This window comes from Rousettus aegyptiacus, unplaced genomic scaffold (assembly GCF_014176215.1).
Source record: "Rousettus aegyptiacus isolate mRouAeg1 unplaced genomic scaffold, mRouAeg1.p scaffold_m13_p_2, whole genome shotgun sequence".
Classification (NCBI taxonomy): Eukaryota; Metazoa; Chordata; class Mammalia; order Chiroptera; family Pteropodidae; genus Rousettus; species Rousettus aegyptiacus.
The window spans coordinates 158834538-158857287 of NW_023416295.1; the positions used below are offsets into that span (position 1 = coordinate 158834538).

At 36.8% G+C, this 22750-nt stretch overlaps 1 long non-coding RNA gene and 1 pseudogene across 1 annotated transcript in view; one reads left to right on the plus strand and one right to left on the minus strand.

The window, feature by feature from the left end:
• Nucleotides 1-22750, plus strand: part of LOC107518054 — a 467892-nt gene that overhangs the window by 54219 nt on the left and 390923 nt on the right. Inside the window, exon 2 of the long non-coding RNA XR_004955769.1 lies at nt 10572-10633. This is a non-coding gene — a long non-coding RNA (uncharacterized LOC107518054). The remainder of the gene's footprint in view (nt 1-10571; nt 10634-22750) is intronic.
• Nucleotides 13558-13676, minus strand: LOC118613895 (annotated as a pseudogene).

Sequence of the window (22750 nt, forward strand, 5' to 3'; positions counted from 1 at the left end):
TGCTCTTTAACTCTGTACCATTGGCAGGAGGCGAAATGATAATGGGTAATAGCTTAAAAAGTCACTTTTTATACGGCAAGTAAGCTTGAGACTTTCAGTCCTGCAAATTAAGTTAAAATGAATGGCTTCTGAACAGCACATTGGGTGACAGGAAGTTTATAAATGTTATGTCTCCTGAGGTGTTCCAGTTTGGTCAGAATAAGCTTTTTCTGTAACAGTCTCCTGGAAAGACCAGCGGTCTCCAGAGAGATTAGTTAATAAGTCAGTTACCTGAGTGCTGAAAATGAAATTGAAGAGGTAGGGGAATAAAAAAGACTTGGAAGGAGAAAAATGTTAATTTAGCCAATTCAATGCTTCTTCTACCAGAGTGGTATTCAAAGCCGGCTACCCCACTGTCTGTGTTTTTTTTTTTTTTTTTTTTTCTAATTTCAGTTTGTATGATGGCTCTCATGAACACAGGGTTTGTGTTTTAATCATGCAGAGCTGATATGGAAAAGAAGGTGAATAGGAGATTTAGGCTGGAAATGCCGTTAGGAGGACCACCGAATGTGCCATCTGACTGGACAGCACAGTATGTGGAATACAGTGTCGTTGCCATGAACTACCCTCGTTCTGCTGGTGCCTTTGCAGATGTCAGCAGGAATTGAGGTAATGGTAAGGGGTAGATATGTATGTCGTGATCCGACAGTCATCCCTAAAAAAGCATTTTCATTTTCTCATGGAAAGGTGCTCTCAAAAGAAACACAATTAATTGGCTTCTGAAATTGGCCTTGATAGTTTGAGATCATTGGACACATGGTGTTATATAAGTTAACGAGCAGATGTGCTTGACTGTGTACAAGAAAGAGCATTGTGTTGACAAAGGCAATGTTGTTTGCCTGAAGTTTTAATTTTTCCTTTGTCCTTGGGATGGGGTGAGGTGCTGAAGCAACAGTAAGAGAGAGAAGATTGAGGTCCCTTCAGATTTCACAGGCCACCAACCCAGCAAGTCTCATGGTTTCATTTTATACACGTCACCCTACATGTGTTTACACATAGTTTCTCCTATTTGCTAGTAGCCGAGAAGTTAATAGTGTTGTTGTTAAATAAATGAATGTATTAATTTTAATGTGAAATGATTTTTGAAAAAGCAGTAATGTGTTCTCAGGAAAGCTTCATGAAGTATTCATTTTTTTCTATCACTACACTGTAAATCTATTTACCAGTTATAATCATTTCAAGATTTAGTTTGCTCTTTGGTTATTATTTTGACCAGGAGGGCAGGGAGGAGGACATGACAGCATCCTATCATCCCTCTCTTACTTTCTGCTCTCCTTCTGCTCCAGTGCCATGGGCTCCGTTCAGCCTTGCATTGCCCCCCTGCCTGCAATAGCCTAGCCTCCTCTTAACTGGGCTCCTTACTTGAGCTTTGTCAATCTGCAGAGCCTTCATACACGAGTGATAGGTCTCAAGTATATATCCGGTCGTATCAGTTTCTTTTCTGATATCCGGTGCTTAGAAGAGAATATCCAAATCCATGCAAAGCCATTCATAAATTGATCCATTGCTACCTCTCTAATCTAGGGATTTTCGACCAGGGTCAATTGGTCAATTTGTCAATTTTTCCTCACAGGGGAGTTTGACAATGTCTGTAGACATTTTTGATTGTGTGTGTGTGTGTGTGTGTGTGTTACTAGCATCTAGTGGGTAGAGGCCAGGGATGCTGCTAAACATCCTGCAGTGCACAGGACAAGCCTCCACAACAAAGAAATATATAGTTTGAAATGTTCATAGTGCTGAGGTTGAGAAACTCTGCTCTTACCTAATCTGCTGATTTCTCCTGTGCTTCCAGACTCCAACCACAGGGAACTACATGCCCCTTCATGAATATGCCATGCTGTTTCTCTTGTCCCCATCTTTGCCAATGCTGTTCCTTGTGACTGGAATGCCTCCCTCCCCTTCTACGGTCTGGAAGTAAAGTATCACAATCCCTGGGTTATCATAGTACCTTAGGCATCTATCTAATTTGTATTTGTGTTGCACTGTAATATTCGTTTAAAAAAAATTTCCCATGTTCCCTACTGGCTGGAGCTATTTATGTCGAGCATCATGTTTATGTCCCCACAGTGTGGTACAAATCTCGGCATATAGTAGGTAATGGGCATGCTTATTTGTTGGATACTTGGCTTTACGTATGGATGAATACAATCTGTATTTAGATCAGATGATAGAATCCAATATCGTTTATAACCCAAGGCTACTAATATTCCAACTTGGAAATTAATTCTTCTTTTAGTTCATTCTTTTCAATGTCACTTTCTTGAGTATTTTCTTTTGTTTTGTACTTTGATCGCTTGTGCACTGCATGTGGTAGGTGATCAGTAACTGTTTGTTAGAGACATGGTGGCCACAGGTCTGAGTTTAAACAGAGTGCTACCATTGTATAGCCAACCGTAGATTCTTTCTCTTTAGAAAGGAAGGAGATATTTTTTCCCTTTTAAAATCGATCTTCCTAGTCCACCTTGTTTCTACTATGTTTCTTTCCACCTCAGTGGTACCTCCCTACCTCCACACCACCCCAATACACACTTCACCCAGCACAGCTTAGCACACCCTGAAAGCTTTGATGCAGAACTGAAGACTCCGGGAGTGAGAAAGCCTAGGGGCCGCCCACAGATACGGCTGCCTTAGTTCAGTTCATCCCATTCAAGTTCGGAACATTAAGTCCCATCCTTGCTGTGTTGGTAATGGCAGATACTTATCTCCTCTTCAGGCCACAGCTTCTTCTTCAGGTTCTGTTCCCTTCTATTATGAATGCTGGTTAGTTCATTTTGCTTCTACCCTTAAATATCAAGTGGAGCTATTTCTATCTTTAGTCTCCCTTTTGTCACCTGGAAGAGAATGGTCTATCCAATTTCTTCTAGATGTCCTTTCTTCATCTGCCTGGACACATGAATCACTGAGGGGAGGAAGTACGTTAATCAGGTCTGTATTTGGGTGATTTTCCATTCATTTGTCCAACTGCCCCATTCGTTCTGTTTCTCTCAGTGATAGTCCCTGGTTTTGGACCCATTTTCTTGTTCTCTGGCTTTCACTTTTATTATAGATTCTGGTTCTCATATATCTGAAACATAATTATTTTTTTCTTGTGAAGTGTTTGACTCTTCTCCTGGACTCTTGTTCTTTGCCCTGATTCCTCTATAGGTACCTATTAGCACTTACATCTCTTCCCTCCAAATTTACCATATTCTTTTAAGATGATGGCATTTTTTTTCACAGGCTTCTAACTTAAGTCTTTTGCCTATTGTACTTTTTGAGTAGCAGAGGCTTGGTAGTATTAATCTTTGAGTTGTATTGTGTCCAGGAAATGGGGTTGGATGGAGGGGGGAGAAAAGGAGTATTTAAGAAAGAAAGGAGCAAGAGATCTTCATTTTACTCATATCAGAAAAAGGATTCTTTTCTATTAAACTCAGCTCTGGGTTTTGTAGAATTTCCTTTTCTTGCTTAGAGCCTTGATCCTTACTGTTAGCCATAAGCAAGCAAAGTTTCAGTAATTTGTCTGTGGAATTTGAAAAAGCAAAACCAACCTCAGGATGGCGGCTGTTGGAACCTGTTCAGTATTGGGCATGGCATGATAAGAAACATGTACTTCTCCCACAGAGCAGCCAGAGGGGGAGAGAGTGTATTCAAGACTAATGGCATTGGATCAGAAACAAACTAAGGAAGAAAAAAAGTCAGATTTCAGTAAGGGCTCCAGGCTGGAAGCTACCCCTCCCACAAATATAAAATAAAAAAACAAACCAAAAAAAAAAAAAAAACAACAAACAAGCTTTTTTCTTGGCCACAGACAGGCCAGAAATATGGAAGAGCCTACCAAGAGCTCAGAGAGTAGATAGATAATAAGTTAAAACACATCATAAACTGAGAGACAAGCAATGTATTCTAGGAGTTTACATGGAAAGAAGGCAGCCAGTGTGTTACAGAGGATATTGGCGGGAAGCAAGGTATCCTCAGCAAAATGATTGATAATAAGAACACATAAAGTGAGTTCTGAAGTGCCTTAGAGGAGGTTTAACAAAAGGACAGTAATGAGAAATTCAGCTACTGTACTGTGGACCACGGGGGAGTAAGAATAGGATGAAGATGGACGCAAAAGAGCAATTCATATTACATCATAAGCACAGTCCCCTACCCTTAACGACTAAGGGTTTTCAGCATCTTTTTTTCATAAGAAAGAACAAGATATTTCTTTTAGAACCCTGCTCTCTTTTCTTTATATCTCAGTGTGAATAAAGTTCAGTCATTCTCAGTGCTTTAGTTATCTTCGTGAAGTTGCAAGTTAACTTCACTTAGTTTTATTACATGTAGACAGCTGATCCTATTTCAGCCAAGAGCCTGTCATGCAGAATGGGAAGAGTGGGTAAGCAGCACCCTTACAGAATGCTATCATTACTCCCCCATCCTCTGCCATCAGTGCTTTGGTATAATTAAAGCCTCCTATAACTAGAAGCCAGTTAACCAGAAGGTTTTAATAGTCCCAATTCGCACTCCTATTCACTGTCGTTTTGAATATTTAAAAAATTTTTTTGGGAAAAAGGTCAAATATCAAGACACTAGATGGTGGCAATACTTAGTATGTGAAAAGACGCTGAAAACTATGATCGATGATTAAGAATGCTGGAATTAGTATAGATTCAGTTCAACCTCCTTTAGATGATTTAAATCAGTAGCTATGGAAACTCCCACTTGAAGTTCATCATAATAAGCCCAAAATGATGACCACAGTTGAAAGATTCGACTGTGTTCAGGATGGTGAATGTACTTACGCTGGACAGGGAACTAATAATATATCTTAGGATAAAAACAAAGGTCAAAGCAAAAATTCCAAGAACATTCTGAATACTTGTTTTTTAAAACTATTTTTTAAATGAAAAATTTCAGATACACAAACGTAAAGAGAATGCTATAATGATCTAGAGGTGCAATTAGATTTAACTCCAATTTTTAGGCAAGACTTTCCTGGGTAGTGCTCTGTAGTTCCTGTTGCTTCATTTCTTGAAGCCATAAGGTCTATTTGTCCCACTTGAAATGATGCTAAGGTCAATGAGTAGAGACCGATGTGTCAGCCTTGTTCCTCCATTATAAAATATCTGTTCCTTGATTATTGTTTTCTATATCCATTATTTCATTTAAGGGCTTGCAGAAGGTGATTTTTCAGTTCTATTATTCCATCTGCATTTATTAATGGAAATTTTCCTATACAGAAGAAATTTCTTTCATTAAGTATTTGATTACCCTGAAACATAGGAAGTGTCACCATAAAGTAGAGGAAGGGAGGATAAATGCCTGATTCACTCCTTTCATTTATCAGCCGTCATAGTCATGTGTTGGGGCCCCAGCAATCAGATTTATGGCCACCTAATGAGTATGACCTGGGGTTTTGTTTTTAAACTCTATATTGTTAAGTCATTGATGAAATACTTTTGTCCCCCAATTCTAGAATTATATTATTATTATTTTTTGACTAAACATAACTCTCTTACCTCACCACACATACCCTGACTTTAACAAAAACTAGTAAAAATTCTCAAACAGAAGTGACAGTAGAGGAGTTGAATCGAAGGAAGAATTATGGTTTTTCTGTTCATTTTTCAAGTATTTTATGATTTGTGTTTAATACAAGGACCTCCCAGACCTACCATTGCAAGGGTGGGTTTAAATATAAATTCTAATGTTCAGAGGTGATATATGGCCTCCTCCTTCCCATGTGGCAGGCCTATTGTCAGGATGTGCACATGCTTATGATCTATAGATGGGGAACTGCTGAGGCAGTAGCGTTTCTCTGCATTGGGCCTCATGTAACCTAGCAAAGATGCACTTAGTGTTGCCAGTATGCTCATCAGGTATTTTAGGAAGTAACGATAGCATGGTTCTATAGGAGTCCACTGTACTGTAAACTATGTCTATAATAAGCCTAATTGAAGGAAATATCAGCGACACTGTTCGTATTTTATTTTGGGGGTAGAATGACCCAGGAGAAAAGGAATTATTGAACGAGAAACTAAAGGTATGTATGCATGTATGTATGAATGTATATATGTGCGTATGTATGTATGCATGTAGGTATGTATTTGTTGCTTTCCCTCTTTTCTATCATTCCTTGGGTCTTCTCTGAATTAGAGTTTGGTGGGTACAGATAAGCTCATAGGGTTCAGATAAGCTCGATGAAGTTTAATTCTTCGAAGCTGTTTAGGCTGAAGCCTTTTAGGGAAGAGACTAAAGCCAATACCGAAGAGAACTTCGAAGGTAGGGTTGCCAGGTAAAAACAGGATGCCCAGGTAAAATTGAATTTCAGATAATGATTAATTTTTTAGAAAAAGCTTAGCTCACATATTGTATGGGACATACTTCTACGGAAAAAATTACTCATTTACCTGAAATGCAACTTTAACTCTATGCCCTGTACTTTTATTTGCTAAATCTGGCAACTTTACTTGGAGGGCTCAGGGAACAATCTGAGAGTTGTTTGTGGTGTTGTGTGCTGAGTCTCCAGCCCTTTAATTATCTCAGGAAAACTCAGGGGAGTGCTAGTAATGACCATGAATATTTCTATACAAAGTGCTGATATTCATCAGAGCAAATCCTGCTCTTCCCTAACAGGTATACTTTTTAATGGCCCTCTTACTATATAAAAATGAACATCAATAGGCAGAGAGTTTTCTAGGGGGTCTGAAGACTCTCAGCTAATCAGTCTTTTCCACTGAGCGTATTAGTTATATGAGGTCTGAGAATAATGAAACGCTAGGAGCCAGGGCAGTTGTCTTTAGATTTAACCAGGTGAAACAGATGTTAAATAACATTTTGTTTAACTTGTTCAGACATCCAGTGAAGAGGACGGTAGGAAACTTGCATTTTTTCATGACCTGGTTATAGAACTGGAAAAATTAAAGGAGTTGTGAGTATGTCTTTGTTTTTAATGTTGCATAGAATAGATCACATCAAAGCCTATATTTTTGGTGATCTCTGAAAAATTTGTGCCTGCAATTTCTCTGTACTTTTAGTAGTAGGATAATCAGCAGTGCCTAAAGATATTCTTTTTGCCCCTTTACAGTACCTGTTGTTCTTCTGAGTTTGGTAGTGTATGTAAACCTGAAATAGAACAGAGAGATGGCTGCCCAGCCATCTTTATGTGATATTGAATAATTCTCAGAGAGGAGTCTTGTAAGATAAAGAACTAAGGTTTTACACAATTAAATACACAGAGCTTTATGGTTTTATCTCTTTTGTAAACCATATTTCCTTTATTTCAACCTTGTGCATCTCTAGGAGCTGCCATTTTTATAACACATGTCAACTTGTTCTGCTTTCGTTGATTGGTCCAGGGATGGTTACTTGATAAAAATTGACCAATCATAATAGAGCTTTCTCATTAACCCTTTCTGTGATCATCTGAGACTTCTCTAGTATTCTTCTAAAGAATCAATAAATTTATTTTTTCCCCCTAAGCCAAAGAGTTCAAGTTGGATTTCTGAGATTTGTAACTAAAAGAGTCCCAGCTAATAAAACTCAGAGCTAAATTTTTATAAAATACAATGCATAAGCTGTTAGGCTGCTTTAAAGAAAATAGCAGCAAATTAAATCTTAACCTCCTCCCAGTCAACTCTAGAACTGTTTCTATTTAATCTTACTTTAACGCTGCCCCCCCCAGAAGCTTTTTTAATCATTCTTTTGAAATTCTTTTTCCCTCCAGTGAACTATCATATTTCATTATCTATACCACTGTCATCAAACTTAATTCATATTTTATTGCACCACAATTATTTTTGCTCACCTCTTTCTTCTATCCTTGAGAGCAGGGACCAATCTTTTATTCATTTTAGTAGCTCCTGCAATGTCTATCTTGTAAGTCAAAAATAATATTTGGTCAATGGATGAATAAAAACTCTCTTGGCTATTTGTTCTTAATGGGGGTACAATAGAGGTTTGTGTGGTCCTATATTCCAGAGAAACTACAATATATTTTTTTTGATTACGTACAGATGTATACTTATGTGTATGAATGATGTATTTCACAGAATATAGAAAAAACTTCGTTTTGAAAATATGACTCAAATGGTGATGAAAGGATGTGGCTGGCTTGTGAAGGAAAGGAGTATTGTCCATTGAGGTTCTCTGTGTCCTCTGAAAAGAGCAGCTTTCATTGGTGAGGGATGTGCAAGGGAACTGAACTGTCACAGACAATTAGAAACGGTGAAGAAGATTCTCAGCTAAATTCTTGAGTTGCCTCTGGGAGGAAAGCGGAATGAGGCCCATCAATGAAGTTAGGCAATGACGTGGATTGGATTCCCAGAGGAAACAACACTGCAGGGAGGCACATGAAGAACTTGGGCGAAATCATCCCAAGGGAAGACAGCTGTTGGCTGGCCAGTGTGTGCTGGTGGAAATGTCAGAGAGAGCATGGCTCCAGGTAGAGTGTCTTGATGGGTCTCTGACCTGAGCCTCTCAAGCACCTGTGTGTTCTGGGCTCTAGGGAAGAATCCTGTCTCTGGGGATTCATGAATTCTGCTATGGGAAGAGCCTTAGAACAGCTTTTTATAGGAAGTGAAAGGCACTGTTTTCTTTGCCAGAGATGAACCCAGAAATTGGACTTCCCAAAGATGCCAGCAGAGGTGGGGATAGCCTTGTGAAAGCTGTAAACGGAGAGAAGAAAAGCAAAGTGAAGAGTAAAGGGGATGTGGGGCTCAATTCCATGGCATTCTTCCTCCTCGACCTCCTTTATAATTCATTCCAGAGTCAAAGAGGGGATAACTGGGGGAGAGATTCCTGGAAAAGTCTAGACTTGGTGATAATCAAGCCAGTGGGGTCTTAAATATAGGATATATAACACATATAGTGTTAAAGTATATCGCATTAAGCATATAGTATTATATATGTTATAGTATTTACTAAATATATATAGTGTTATAGTAAACATGATTCATTTGTATATACTTGAATGAGATCAAAGGATATTAGGATGGCATATGTGAATGATTTGTTTAACCATTTCCAATTGTGTGACAGTGTTTTTAATTTTTCAGTGTCATCAGTATTCTGGCTATGAATTCATTGTATTTAAATATATGTTCCTACTTCTGCTTATTTGCTTAGGATAAGTTCATGGAAGTATAATTAAATCCAAGAGTATGAATAATTTTATGGGTCTTGATGCACACTGATAAATTGCTTTCTAGGAAGGGTTTACTAATTTATACACCAACCCACACTGTATAACATTATTAACTTTGAGCATTATCATTAAATTGCAAATCTTAGCACAGGTAAAGCCTGGGTATGTTTTGAGTTTTCCATGATTTTTACTTTATTAATAAGATATATTAATAACATTTATTTTATTGTGCTCCTTAGGTAAACCCTATTTGTTTGTGGTAGAATTGCTTTTCAGAAGAGCTCCTTGATTTCCTTTTTATAAAAGAAATATATTTGGGGTGGAAAGTACAGGCAAACAGAAAAGAGAAAATGAAGATTACCTGTAATCCTATCTTCTGGAGATAACCATAGTTGAAGCTTAGGTGCATATATGTTTAGTCTTTTTTTAATGAATACATTTCAGTGGTTTTCAGGCCTGGTTGCACATGAAAGTCACCTGTGGTGTTTTACAAAAATACAGATGACTAGACCTCATCTCTGGAGATTTGTATCGAACAGGTCTTCCTTGAAACATTTCTACCATTGTGTTTAATGGTGTTGTACTCAACATGCCTTAGGATTGTTTATTTACCCATCTTTTCTGGGTCATCTGATTGACTACCAAAGCTTCAAAGATCTGTCAAGGGATGGAGATTTCTGCTCTTAGCCTAGAGATCTTAACCAGGTGTCAGAACCCAGAATCTCAGCAAGTCAACAGACTTCAACTCAACATGGGTGTGCTACAGGTCCCCCAAACTCAATATATCCAAAGCGCGCCTCATTACTTACTGGCAAGCAAACAAACAAACAAACAAACAAAACGAGTCACTGCATACTTAAGTATTCCAAAAAGTGTAGCCATCATCCTCTTATTTATCCCAACCCACATAGACAGACAGCCTCAAAGGTGGCCCCCAGTGATCCATGCTTACTGGTATTTATGTCCTTGTGTAATTCCCTCTCCTTGAGTATGGTCTGGTCTAGCTACTTGCTTTTAACCAATAGATGGTATGTCACGTCCATGATTAGGTCACATAAGATTGTGACTTGTGCCTTGCCAGCATGCTCTGTCTTTGCCTGGCTTTGTCAAAGCAAGCTGCCATGTTGCAGAGGAATGTTCCATATAGCAAGGAACTTAGTTGAATTGCTGCGAGGAACTGATTCCTGTCAAAAATCACGTGAGCTTTAAAGCAGGTCTTTCTCCATTTGAGCTTCAGATGAGACCTCAGCCCTGGCCAACACTTTGATTTCAGCCTTGTGTGAGACTGTGAAGCAGAGGGCCCAGCTAAGCTGTGTCTTGACTCCTGCCCTAGGGAAACTAAGATTAAAAAATATGTTCGTTCTAAGTTGGTGGTAATTTGTTATATAGCACTAGATAACTAATATAAAATTAATTGTTTCAGTTTCCCTGATGTCTCTGAAAGCGGATGTATTTCCCACATCTACAACCAGTCATTGAAGTCAGGTATGTCCATGAATCCTCTGAATTGTTACAGCTGCTCTTACCCTGCCTGTAGTCTTGTCGCCTCCAATCTTAGTTTTTTCTTTGCAGAATCATTTTTCAAAATGGAAATTGGATCAAATCCGCTGCCTGAAACCTTGCAGTACTCTTACATAGTTCTTGGGTTGAAGTCCAGGGTGTTAAACATGGATGGCAAGGTTCTCTGTGGCCTGAACCCCTGCTTGCCTCTCTTCGAGGTGCTACATGGCATCATGTGCTCTTGGCTCTTGGCCTTCACCCTTGCTGCACCCTCTGCCTGAAGTGCTTTCTTATGTACTTCTCCACTTGCCGTGACTCCAAACTTTTCACCTAGTACAACTTATTTTTTACATATATACAATTTCCTTTAGCAAGTCTTTCCCAAGTGCCCAGGTCTGAGCTGGATGCCTCTGAGAATCATCTGCTAGCTGCATGTTCTTCACCTATTATTGCACTATCATTGCCGTTATCTATTTACTTGTCTCATGTCCCCTAAAGACTGTAAGCTGTGGAGTCACTTTAAATTTACTGCTTGGTTGATACTCAATAAGTATTTATTGAATGAATAAATAAATACCAGGAGATCTTTGTTCTCTGGGTTTGGTGAAACCTTGAAAGCAGAGACCGGTTTTCTATATGCACCATGACCGGGTCAAGCTGTGGCTTGATACAACCAGTATCGGGTCTCCTGCTATAGTGCCACCTACCAGATCACCCAGCTTTCTGCTTTTGGTCACTGCCAAAAGGTTCCTTAGGCTATATTCTTTCCAATGTTAAGGCTCGTGAGGGCTGAAATGAAGTGTAAATGGTTCTAGGGCGTCTCAAGTCCAGCCAAGGCCTCCAGCTTAGGAATGGCAGTACGGTTCAGCAAGGGCTTCCTTCATGTACATCCTGGGTTTGCTGCTCTTCCTTAGGCAAGGGCCAGGTAAAGGAAATACATTCTGGGCCTTCTCTCAATCTGGCTTTATCTTTAGTGGATGAGTTTTTTAAAATGTGCCATCTGAATGCTATCCTCCTTCCCTTCCAGGCTTTCTGATAAAAGATTTCCCCTGTATTCATTGAGAAAGTGGAAAGGAAGGAGTTAAATGACTGCTTAATGCCATTTGTGCCCCTCTCCCCCCCAAATATTTGCAATTATTTAAGCTTAACTCTTTAACTTATGTAATGCTCACCACAGTCCTCATACACATGACTGCTTGATTGTGGAGTTCCTGTTTTTAATTCATCTTGGTTCATGGAAATGTACTTTCAATTATATTTTTTAGAGTTTTACATTCTGAGAATGTCTTTCTCTTTGCTTCATACATGAATAACAAGTTGATGAAGTAGAAAATATTTAGATAGCAACCTTTTCCCTTCAAACCCTATAGCTGTTTATCTGTTTTTATCTCGCCATCATTATAAAGAGGAGAAGTCCGCAGCTAGCCTGATTATTTTCCTTTGTGGATCACATTTTTTTTCTCTCTCTCTGGACTCTAATATGATTTTTTTTTCTTTATCCTTGTAATTCATTTTTTTTTCTAGCATGTAATCTTTGTTCTTCCTTTTTGCCCAGAACATACTAAGTCCATTTGGTTTACATACTCAAGTGATTGTTTTCTAACTTTAGAAAGCAATTTTCGATCATGTCTGATAGTTCTTCTCTTTTGTTTTATGGGTTTTCTTTTTCAGAAACATTTATAATTCTTAGATGGAATCACCGTGTCAATTGTGATTTGTAAAAAAATGTCTGAGGGCTGCTTTTTTGTTGTTACTTAAGGTTTTAACATTCACTTTATTAAAAGTAGTTTTTTAGAAATTCAGTTTTTCTCAAACCTTTAAGTTTACCTTACACACTTTATCATTTGATTTATGAATCCAGTAAATTTTAACAATTGTTTTCAGGGGAACTTTTGAATAATGTTTGTTCAGTTTTAGTTGAACACATTTAATGCCCAAGCAAGTCCCTTTACAACTTAGTTAATAAAATCCCCTAAGTATTTAAAATCCATTTATACATTTAATACATTCAGTTTTCTTTTTAAGCTTTCAGATGCCTGACCTACCAACCAGATCTTAACAACTCTAATAAATCTAATAAATTTACTGTAAATTATGAATCACATATTCTCCTACCCCATTTCAATACTTTTAAATTTGATTAAATTCTCTAAATCTTTCCACTAAAAGGTACAGGTTGAAAATCCATTTCTCAGTTGCACCTTTTAAAATGGAATCACAAGGCTAATGTGTCATATTCGCTGATCAGCCATATGCTTTTAAACATTAAATCTCTTTACATACTACATATGGAAATATTGCCCCATAATTAGAAATCTATTCCTGTACTTACCACAAAAGTATTAATTCTGTAGGTTTGATTTACTTTATTATCTCTGTATTTAATACAAAATTCCTGGAAGAAAAAGATACTATCCCTCTAGATTTTATTATGTAAAGTAAATAGAGGTTGCCATTCCATACAAGTTGGAATTACCTTCAGGGAGAATTGGGTACAGTGTTCCATCAGTTGGCTGAGAATGAGTTTTGGCTAGAGATTTTTGACCAAAATGCATAAGGTCTATGGTGATAGCATAGCATTGCTGTTATGACAACTGGAGGCTCCTAGTAACTCCTTTTAGCTGAGGTTTCTTCGCTCTGGTTTAAATTATGCAGTTCTTACTTTTGATTTAAGTAAATGGGATCCAGTGCCTCCTTTACTATTACAACTAATTACAAAACTGCCAGTTCGAAGTTTGCATTTCTTTAGCTTTTTAAAGTTGTATTGTATGTATGTATGTATGTATGTATGTATGTATGTATGTATGTATGTATTTATTTATTTATTTTTTTAGGTGAGGCAACCCTTGGTTGGCTTCACAGATTGCGAGGACTTTGTCAGCTTACAATCGCTTATTTTTTATTTTTTACACTTACAGCACCTGGTCTTCCTAGGTGGTCTCCTATCCAAGCACTAACCAGGCCCAACCCTGCTTAGCTTCCGAGATCAGATGGGATTGGACTTGTTCAGGGTGGCATGTCTGTAGACTAAAATTTATTTTAATGTATTTATATTTATCTCTAGGGCCATGTATATATTTCTTTCCTGTGATTTGAATATTAACAATAATGCAACAACTGATTTATTGAGCATTTGCTATGTGCCAGATTAAGTGCTTTACACAACATAACTTTTATTCCTCACAGTAGTCCCATGAGGAAAGAACTGTGAATTTAATTATTATAATTTTTTAGGCAAAAAAGAAAGAAAGTAACTTGACCAAGGTCACATAGTGACAGATCCAGAATTTGAACCCTGGTGATGTCTTTGTGCTTCCTCACTAGGAAATACTATTAATTTTTATATTGTAGCTAAGACAAATGGCACTTTGAGTCTAAACTATTTAGAGAGGAGTGACCTCTCCTAGGTTCAAGTGATGCCTTTAGTTTTGTAATACTCCAGCTGAGGTCATAGTTAACTTCCTTCCCAGTGTCTTTGCCGCCTACTTGAAATCTTGATTCATTGACAGGATCTTCATGCACTTGAAGAGAGCCGCCACTCGCGCGACTGCATTGATGTTCTGGCAGTGTTCGCCTGCGTCTGTTATCACAACCACTGCTAATCACGTGCTGTTATATGTCCTGCCTTCTTACCTGGCATTCGTAGAGATTGCAGTACACGTGTTCTCCCCGTCCCTGTCACTCTTGTGATTTTCTGCTGTGCGAATTCCACTCTACCAGCTTCAATATCAGTTTTAATTGTGTTGTTATAATTTTAGTTTTCTTAAGTCTTCCTTGTTCCACCTTGTTCTTTTACATTCAGTTTATTGTTTTCAAAACTCATACTATTGTCTTGTATTCTTGATCTTTTTTTTTTTTTTTCCCTACTGGATTTCTCATTGGCTATCATTGAGGGCATAGCCCCTTGGACAGTACCCATTTTCAGGAGTGTGCTCTTCTTCTGCGATCTTGGATATTTTTCCTCTTTTTTTTTTTTATGTGACTTTTTTTTTCAAGTATCCTTGGGGAAGGGAAGAGGTCTTCCCACAGTGTGCAGCAAGAGAAGAGGAAGTAATACATCACTCACTATCTAGCTCTTGCCTTACTATTTTGTGGGAGTTTTAGTCTGCATAGATGGAGAAAAGTCAGTTATTGGAGGTGGGAGGAGAATGAGGAGAGGGAATAAACAGCCTCTGGCTCCTCAGGCTTGTGGTCCTTCAGGTCAGAGTCTCTGAAGCTCTTCCAGCATAAATTATAATCCATGTTTGTGAGCCATATATTAAGTTGAAATACTTCTCAGAGTCTAGTAATAGTTACCTATAACTCTTATTTTCTGATGGTGTTGTGGGTTTTATATTTTTCTATGAATTTATAAATATTTTAGCTAGGAATCAGGAAAGGCCATTTCAAGGGTTGCTAGCCAGATGTCATTTAAATCAGAAGTATTTAGCTATAATTCTTGAAGTCCTTGATAGAATAGGTTTGGTATCCCAAATGACTTATTTCTGGATTTTACTGTAGACTGGGATTTATCTCATTTTTTTTCTTTTTATCTGAAAGATAATCTTTAAAATCTTATATTTCTAAGTAACTAGAACTGTATTTTATTTTCTTATTCTCAAGAACCCAAGTAATGTATGCGACTTAAAAAGATAAATATAAAACCTTTATTTAGCTCATGTACTTTTATAGTAGAGATAAAAATAAAGAATGCACCATTTTATTCTGTAAATGTAACAAATAACAAGAGGATAGTGGGTCAGAATGAGAAGATAAGGAGGGGAGGATTCTCAAAGATAAATCTTTACTATTCCACCAGAAAACACCATTGGTGGACAGTAGAGTTTAAATCCTTTGCCTGGCATTCAAAGCTACCTACAATTTGGATCCCATCTGCTTTTGCACCCCTTTCTCTTACCACCTCCCAATTGAGCCTTGCACTAAAGATAAAGCAGCCTAATAGGCTGAACTTTGCAGCAAATCTGTGCTCTCCTGCCCCTATATCTTTCTTCACAATATTCCCTGGCTCGATGTTCTCTCCTACCAGAGTCTGCTCATCTTTCAAGGCCCAGCTCTTGAAATATTCCCACATTTATGGTCAGACACTGCCTTGTATTTGCAGCTACCTGGGTTCCTGTCTTATCTTTTGGCTTGAATGTACTTTCCAGTCTGACAAGCACCCCACATTGCATTCATGTTTGTCCAGCAAACTGAGTTGCACATAGTAGGGCCACAATGAATGGGTCATTTGATTGAAAACAGAATTACAGCAGAAGGAAAATGAAAGGGTAAATAAATACATAAATAAATAATAAAAGAGATCGGGCAGACACAGAAAATAGATATGACAGATAGAAGGGAAAAAAAGAAAAGGCAGGTCGACAGGGAGGAGTAAGATAGACAGACATCATTTTGTAAATATTTTCATTGAAATGTTTGTTAGCATGCCAGCACCTTTAGCATCAGAGAAAAAGTCTGTCTACTTTTATTTACAAATTGCAAAGCTTATGTTTGAAGTAAACATTTATTTTCCCAGAGAATGCTACAGCTTTTGCATTGTGTCAGAAAATGTGTTCGATTTTTCAAAAGTGTTTTGGAAACTCCAGGGTGTCTATCAATTTTCCAGTTATTCCTGTGAGTCACTTCGACATTCACATTCTAGCATTTTTGCCTAATCTTTGTTATTTGAGATATTAAGGCCGGGTTCTTTCACAAAGCCGGAAAGATTTTATTTGAGATCAGCATTTATTTCATTGTGTGTACATTAAAAAAAAATTCAAGCTATCATTTTCTAAAATCCAATCGTTTTTATTTTTGTTTTGTTTCATGGTGGGGCTCATATAAAGAAGAAAACAATAGTAAGAGTACACGCACTCATTGGGAAGAAATGAGTTGCTCCCTGTTCACAGTTCTGAAGCAGTTCTTATTAAGCCTCCTGAGACTTAATTCTGAGCTCAGTCATCTCGAATGCCCACTGCAGCCAGCTTAGGCTGTGGGTTGTCATGTAACTGCTAGTTCAATACCACCTCATAACAATTTCTCTTCTGCCAAATGAAACGAAGACTAACTGTGATTTCTAAGCTACTTTCCACTTTAGCTTACTCTAAGGTTCTAGTCAGTCAGAGATTTAAACACGCTGAAGCCTTTTTAATGCATACCCTTGCTGAAATGGGGTAGAACTGACTTTATGGCTATTTGAATTTACATCATTTCTTTGTGGGAATGAGTTTCCAATTTTTTTGTTTGAGTCTACTGCATGGTGACAAATCTTAAGGTGGTGATTCTGCAGTCTGGCTGGCAGCCATGTTTCCCTCCTCACTACTGTTGGAAGGCATTTCTAGTGGAGAGGGAGGTCCAGGGGAAGACACGGAGAAGGGTGTATGGTAGGAAAAGCTGCCGGTACTATGGTCAGTTCAGGATGAAAGTATGCAGAAACCACCTGCATTACTGGAAATTTTGGCATTAGAAGCCAAGTTTTAGAAGGCGAGACTACAGCAATGGAGGTGGTGGAGTGTAGGGAGGAAAGTTATTTCAGGTAGAGGCATTAGAATATGCAAAGGTCCAGAGGCAAGTGAGAACTATGCTCTAAGAAGTGTGAGTGTTGGTAGAACATGGTGTGGGATTGGGGGAAGTGGGAAGAGATGAGTCAGGAGAGAGAAACCAAGGGCCTTGTACACCAAGTAAAGAAACCAGGACTCTGAGCTTCAGAGAATAAGGAGAGCTAATACCATGAAATCAGAGTAAAGATAACACGTGCCTGAAGATTCATGTTGGTAACCATAGCCTGCCTTAAGTCAGGGCTGCTACTGGTCCAAACAGAGCCTCTGTATGAGTTAGAATTAGGCCCTGGTGGATGATGTCCTCGTTATTTGTTGCTATAGAACCAACTACTCCAAAGCAGAGTAGCATAAAACAACCCTTATTTTATGATGCCCAGGGACTCTGTGAGTCAGGAATTTGGATGGGGTCCAGCAGTGATGGCTTGCCTCTGCTTCTCAATGTCTGGGGCATCAGTGGAGACATTAGAAGGCTGGAGGTGACTCAGCAGCTGAGTATCATCTGGAGGTGTCTTCACATATGTGTTTGTTGGTTGATAGCTGTCAGCCAAGGTCTTAGCTCAGACTGTGAGGCAGAACACCTGTGTGTGTCATCTCCATGTTTCCTGGGCTTCCTCATGGGATGGCAGCTATGTTACAAGCAGGAAGAGGAAGCTGCCACTTTGTCACTTCTAATATTCTATTGATCGAGTGGTCAAAAGCTTAGAACCAAAAGGGATCAAAGTGGAACCATAGATTCTACTTCTTGATAGGAGGAGTATCAAAGAACTTGGAAGCCATTTGGTCTTTTTGTTCTTGGATTCTGCATATAAGTGAAATCATATGGCATTTATCTTTCTCTGTCTGACTTATTTTACTCAATAAGTCAGGTCCATCCATATCGTCGCAAATGGTAGCATTTCATTATTTTTAATGCCTGAGTAATATTCCATTGTGTATATGAACCATAACTTTTTAATCCAATTGTCTGTTGATGAACATTTAGGTTGCTTTCATATCTTGGCTATTGTGAATAGAGTTGCAGTGAACATAGGGATGCATAGATATTTATGAATTACTATTTTGGTTTTCTTTGGATAAATACCCAGAAATGCAATCACTGGGTCAAAAAGTATATCCATTTTTAATTTTTTGAGAAACCTCCAGATTGTTTTCCATAATGGCTGCACCAATTTGTAATCTCACCAACAGTGTATTTGGGTTCCCTTTCTCCACATCCTCGCCAACACTTGTTGTTCTTTGATTTATTGATGATAGACATTCTGACAGGTATAAGGTGATATCTCATTGTGGTTTAAATTTGCATTTCTCTGATGATTAGTGACCTTAAGCATCTTTTCATATGAATATTTCCTCTATTTTAAACGTACTAATCTACTTTTCTCTTAAAAACTTTCAAGTTTAAATATTTATCAAGTCAGAGAAGTTTCTAAACTTTTAAAAAATTCGAATCACATTCTAATACGTTTGAACCTTTCCCTAGATCTTTCCTGAAGCAATTGCCATTAATAGAAAGTGGTGAAGGAAAAAGTTGAAGATAATGTGTATTGATGAGAAATGGCTACTGAGATCAAATTAATTGAGCTACGGGCTAGGATAGTATATTTATGACCCCACTGAGGAGGGAGTGGGAAGGTAATAAAGAGAATTTGGGACAGAATGCCATCCTTTGCCAGCCACTATCTATCTGACTCTGTTAGCCAAGGACTGCTTTGGATATTAAACAGATTAAAGAGGAAGTCAGAGGCAGAAAGGCCAGGGGCCTCATTTGAGGAAGAAAGGACATTCATATGTATGGCATATTTGCAAATAGCATACACTGAGGGATTGATTAGTAATATTGTATTCTATATGTTCTGATTTATTTTCTGATAGTAGGTCGTCCAAGGTCTGAAATTGGGTTACATACTTATTTTATATATTTTAGTATCCAGCCAATGCCAGACCTATAATAAGGCCATTAAAATAAAGTAAAATTAAACAGTAATTCTTAACCAATGGCATTTACAGCCAAAGTTTTTTCCTTTATTCTTTCGTGAATCCACGTCTCTTCTTTCCTTTCTGTATTAGAAGATCTTGATTACATTAAGAGAAGAAAAAAAAAATGTCTTTAGGAGTCATTAGTAGAAAAACTGGCTTTAGATTTTCTAAGAATCATCTGAATATTCAAATTCTACGAGTGGAAGTGTTTTGGTCATTGAAAGATTGTAAATAAATACATTCTGTTTATTACATATTGAATGTTAGGGACTCTTGAAAGCGAATGGAAAATTTGTGCAGCTATTTCATGTTCTTAAATGCTGCCTTTTGGAAAATCCCAAGTGAAATCAGAAAGACCTACTATTTTAAATGGGTCCACTGGGATTTGAACCAAAGATTCTACTTCTGGGGGCCCTCTGGTCAAATTTCAGTTTCCTCTGAGTGTTTAGTTACTTCAGAACACCAGGAAAATATTGCCTTACTGGGCTGCTATTCCCTTTAGGAGCAGAAGGAAGAAGATAGGTGTGATCAGGGCCTGAGGAGATGGCAGCTGAGGAAGGAGAAATCTTTTGTTGTCTTGTTTTGGCTGTCTGCCTGCGGATTGTAAAAGAGCCATGAAATACTCTTATTTAAATTGCCCTGCAATGTGAATTTCAAGGTCTGGCCTCTTTTCCTTTAATCCATTTATTTACAAGAGTATAATGTTGTTAGTTTATTTATCTACTAGATGACGGTCTTAATGGATTCATTTTTACCCTTGCATACTTTTTTTTTTTTTAATTTACTTAAGAAATGTGAAAAAGACTACTGATTTTTTAAAGCTCTCTTCTTCTTCATTTGGATGCACCATTTTTGACTTGGATTGAAAGCACCTTTTGAGGAATGTGATATTAGTATAATACTATATCTCATCTGCTCAAGGCACTATTATTTTATGTGCCATTAAGAAAGGAAAAAACCCTGTCAATTAATTGTAAGGTATCAGATGCCATCAATTGTAAGTTGCATTCTGATTTCAGAGATATTAAAAAGCAAAAAAAAAAAAAAAAAGAATATTGTAGAATCAGTGAAATGAGGTGTACATCTTTGATTTTTTTATCACTGAATACACATGTATAATTTTACATAAATATAATATTCCTTTCTTAATCCCACTATTGATGCCATATCTATCTACCTATCCATCTACCTCATGTAATTAATTTTAGATATATATCATAATTAAATTGTATAATAAATACAGAAAAACTATATTATGTGTAATCCATATTTATCTCCATGATCATATAATCAAACATAAACCTATACACACACATACAGAAATTTTAGAAGGTTTTATAATAATGTGCTTATTATAAGCATTTTTTTCTACTTTTAGATTTTGTCACTGAAAATAGTTTATGGAAACTACTTTTATCTCAGTGGGCAGAGTTCATTATTTTTGAAGGCTATGTGATATACCATGATGAATCCAACTGATAAGCATTCATTTCGTTTCCATTCTGTTGTCATTATTAACTTTTACAAACAGTAATACAATAAGTATTCTGTATTCTGTATCATGTTCTTATGTATTTGAGCTTTTATTTCTTTGACTAGATTCCCAGGAGGTAAAAATTTTGGATAAAAGGTATGTGTATTTTTAATGAATATAAACAGATTATTTACCAAAATGGCTTTTACAATTCACATTTCCTTCTAAACACATTTTCTTATGTATGTTTGTCCTCTTTAAGAAATGTAAAATGGACATGTTTTTAAAGCTCAACACCAATAATACTGATTATTATTCTTTCATACTTTACCATCTGATGAACATAAAGATGTTTCATTTGCTTTCATTTGCTTTTTTTGTACCATTAATGAAATTAAACATTTTCTGGCCATTTATATCAACTCTTCTATGAGTTTTCTCTTGTTCTTTTCCTGTGGGGAGAAACTGTTTGCTTTCCTGCCAATTTGTGGGAGTTTTTGTATACACATCACATATTAACTGTTTTTCCTCTATTTTACAATATTTTTTCCCAGATATTTTCCTTGTCTGTTATATTGTTTAAAGTAACTTTTGCCATCAAAAGCATCTATTTTTTACCTAGCCAGATGTGTCTGTTTTATCTCTCACAGAATGTGACTTTCCATTTCGGGTGTGGAAGGTCTCACTGCCCCTTAGTATTCCACACAGTCTCCTTGATTTTCTTGAAAAATTTTTATTTAATATTTTTATGTTTATATCTTTAGTGCATCTAAAATATTTTTTGCCACATAGTGTAAGATGAATAGTCCCAACAACTTTTTTCCAGATAGATACTCAGTGATTCATTTTTTACCCAGTGAAATGAAATGTTACCCTTCTTGCATATTAAATCCTCTTATGCTAACATCTGATTCTTGATTTTCTATTATGTTCCAGTGATTTAATTTTCTATTGCTAAATTAATACCATATTCTCTTTATTGTATGTTTTGATATCTGGTAAACCAAGTCTTCTTTTATTATCTTTTAAAATTCTTTTAAAGAATCCTTTTATTGCCTGTTCTTGGCTATTTATCCTTTCATATAAAATGTATGATCATTATAGCTAAAATTTTTTAAATGTCATATTGGAACTCTAGTTTAAATTGGATTAAAATTACATATAAGTATAGATAGATATTTATATAGACATTTTTTGTGGTATTAAGTCTTCCTATCTGATAATATGGACCAATTTTAACTGATATCATACTGTTTGCTTTTTCTACTCTCTTAGTACAATTTAGTATTACAATAAAGTGAGATTTAACTAGCGACACTTCCTTAATTTTCTATGCCCTAGAATAGTTTAAATAACACTGGAATTATTTGTTCGCCAGAGCATTTGTAATTGTGCTAGTATTTTGGTGATGGTTAGATGCTCAGTGATAATAAGATGCTAATGTTATTTTGTATCCAGGAGCTAGGAATGAGTTTGTGTCAAGCAATGTAGAAGACAGTCCTGTACAACAAATTATTATCTCATCAAAAATGCCAGTAGTGCCCCAGTTGAAAAGCACTGGGTTTGAAAAACTCATCTGAGAACCAATCAGATTTCAATGCTTCTTTTTAAAAAAAATTTTTAAACTTTCAAACCTCCGTGCTAATGATTCTCTTTCCTTTAGGTTTAAAAGTATATTCCCATAGATTTTGGTATGAAATATTCTTCTGTTAATTGTTTTCAAAATAGTTTGTCGTTTCTCTTTTGTCCAAGAAATTTCTAAAAGTGTATCTTAATTTTTTTGTAGTTATAGTTTTTGTGGCAGAAACTTTTCATAATTGATTTCTAATTACATTATTTTACAGTTGGACTATGTAGCATGTATATTTTTCTAATATGTTAGAAGTTTCCTTTGTGATTAAGTAAATGATTTTAAAGATGATTTATGAATCTCTTTCTGTCTCTGTCTGTCTTTATCTCTCTGTCTCTCTTTTTCTTTCTCTCTCTCTCTTTCACCCCCCCCCCGCCACAATATGTATACATACACATTCTATATCTGAGAATTAAGAAATTTAATATAGATTATATTAGTTTGCTAGGGATGCATAATAAAATACCATATATTGCATGGTT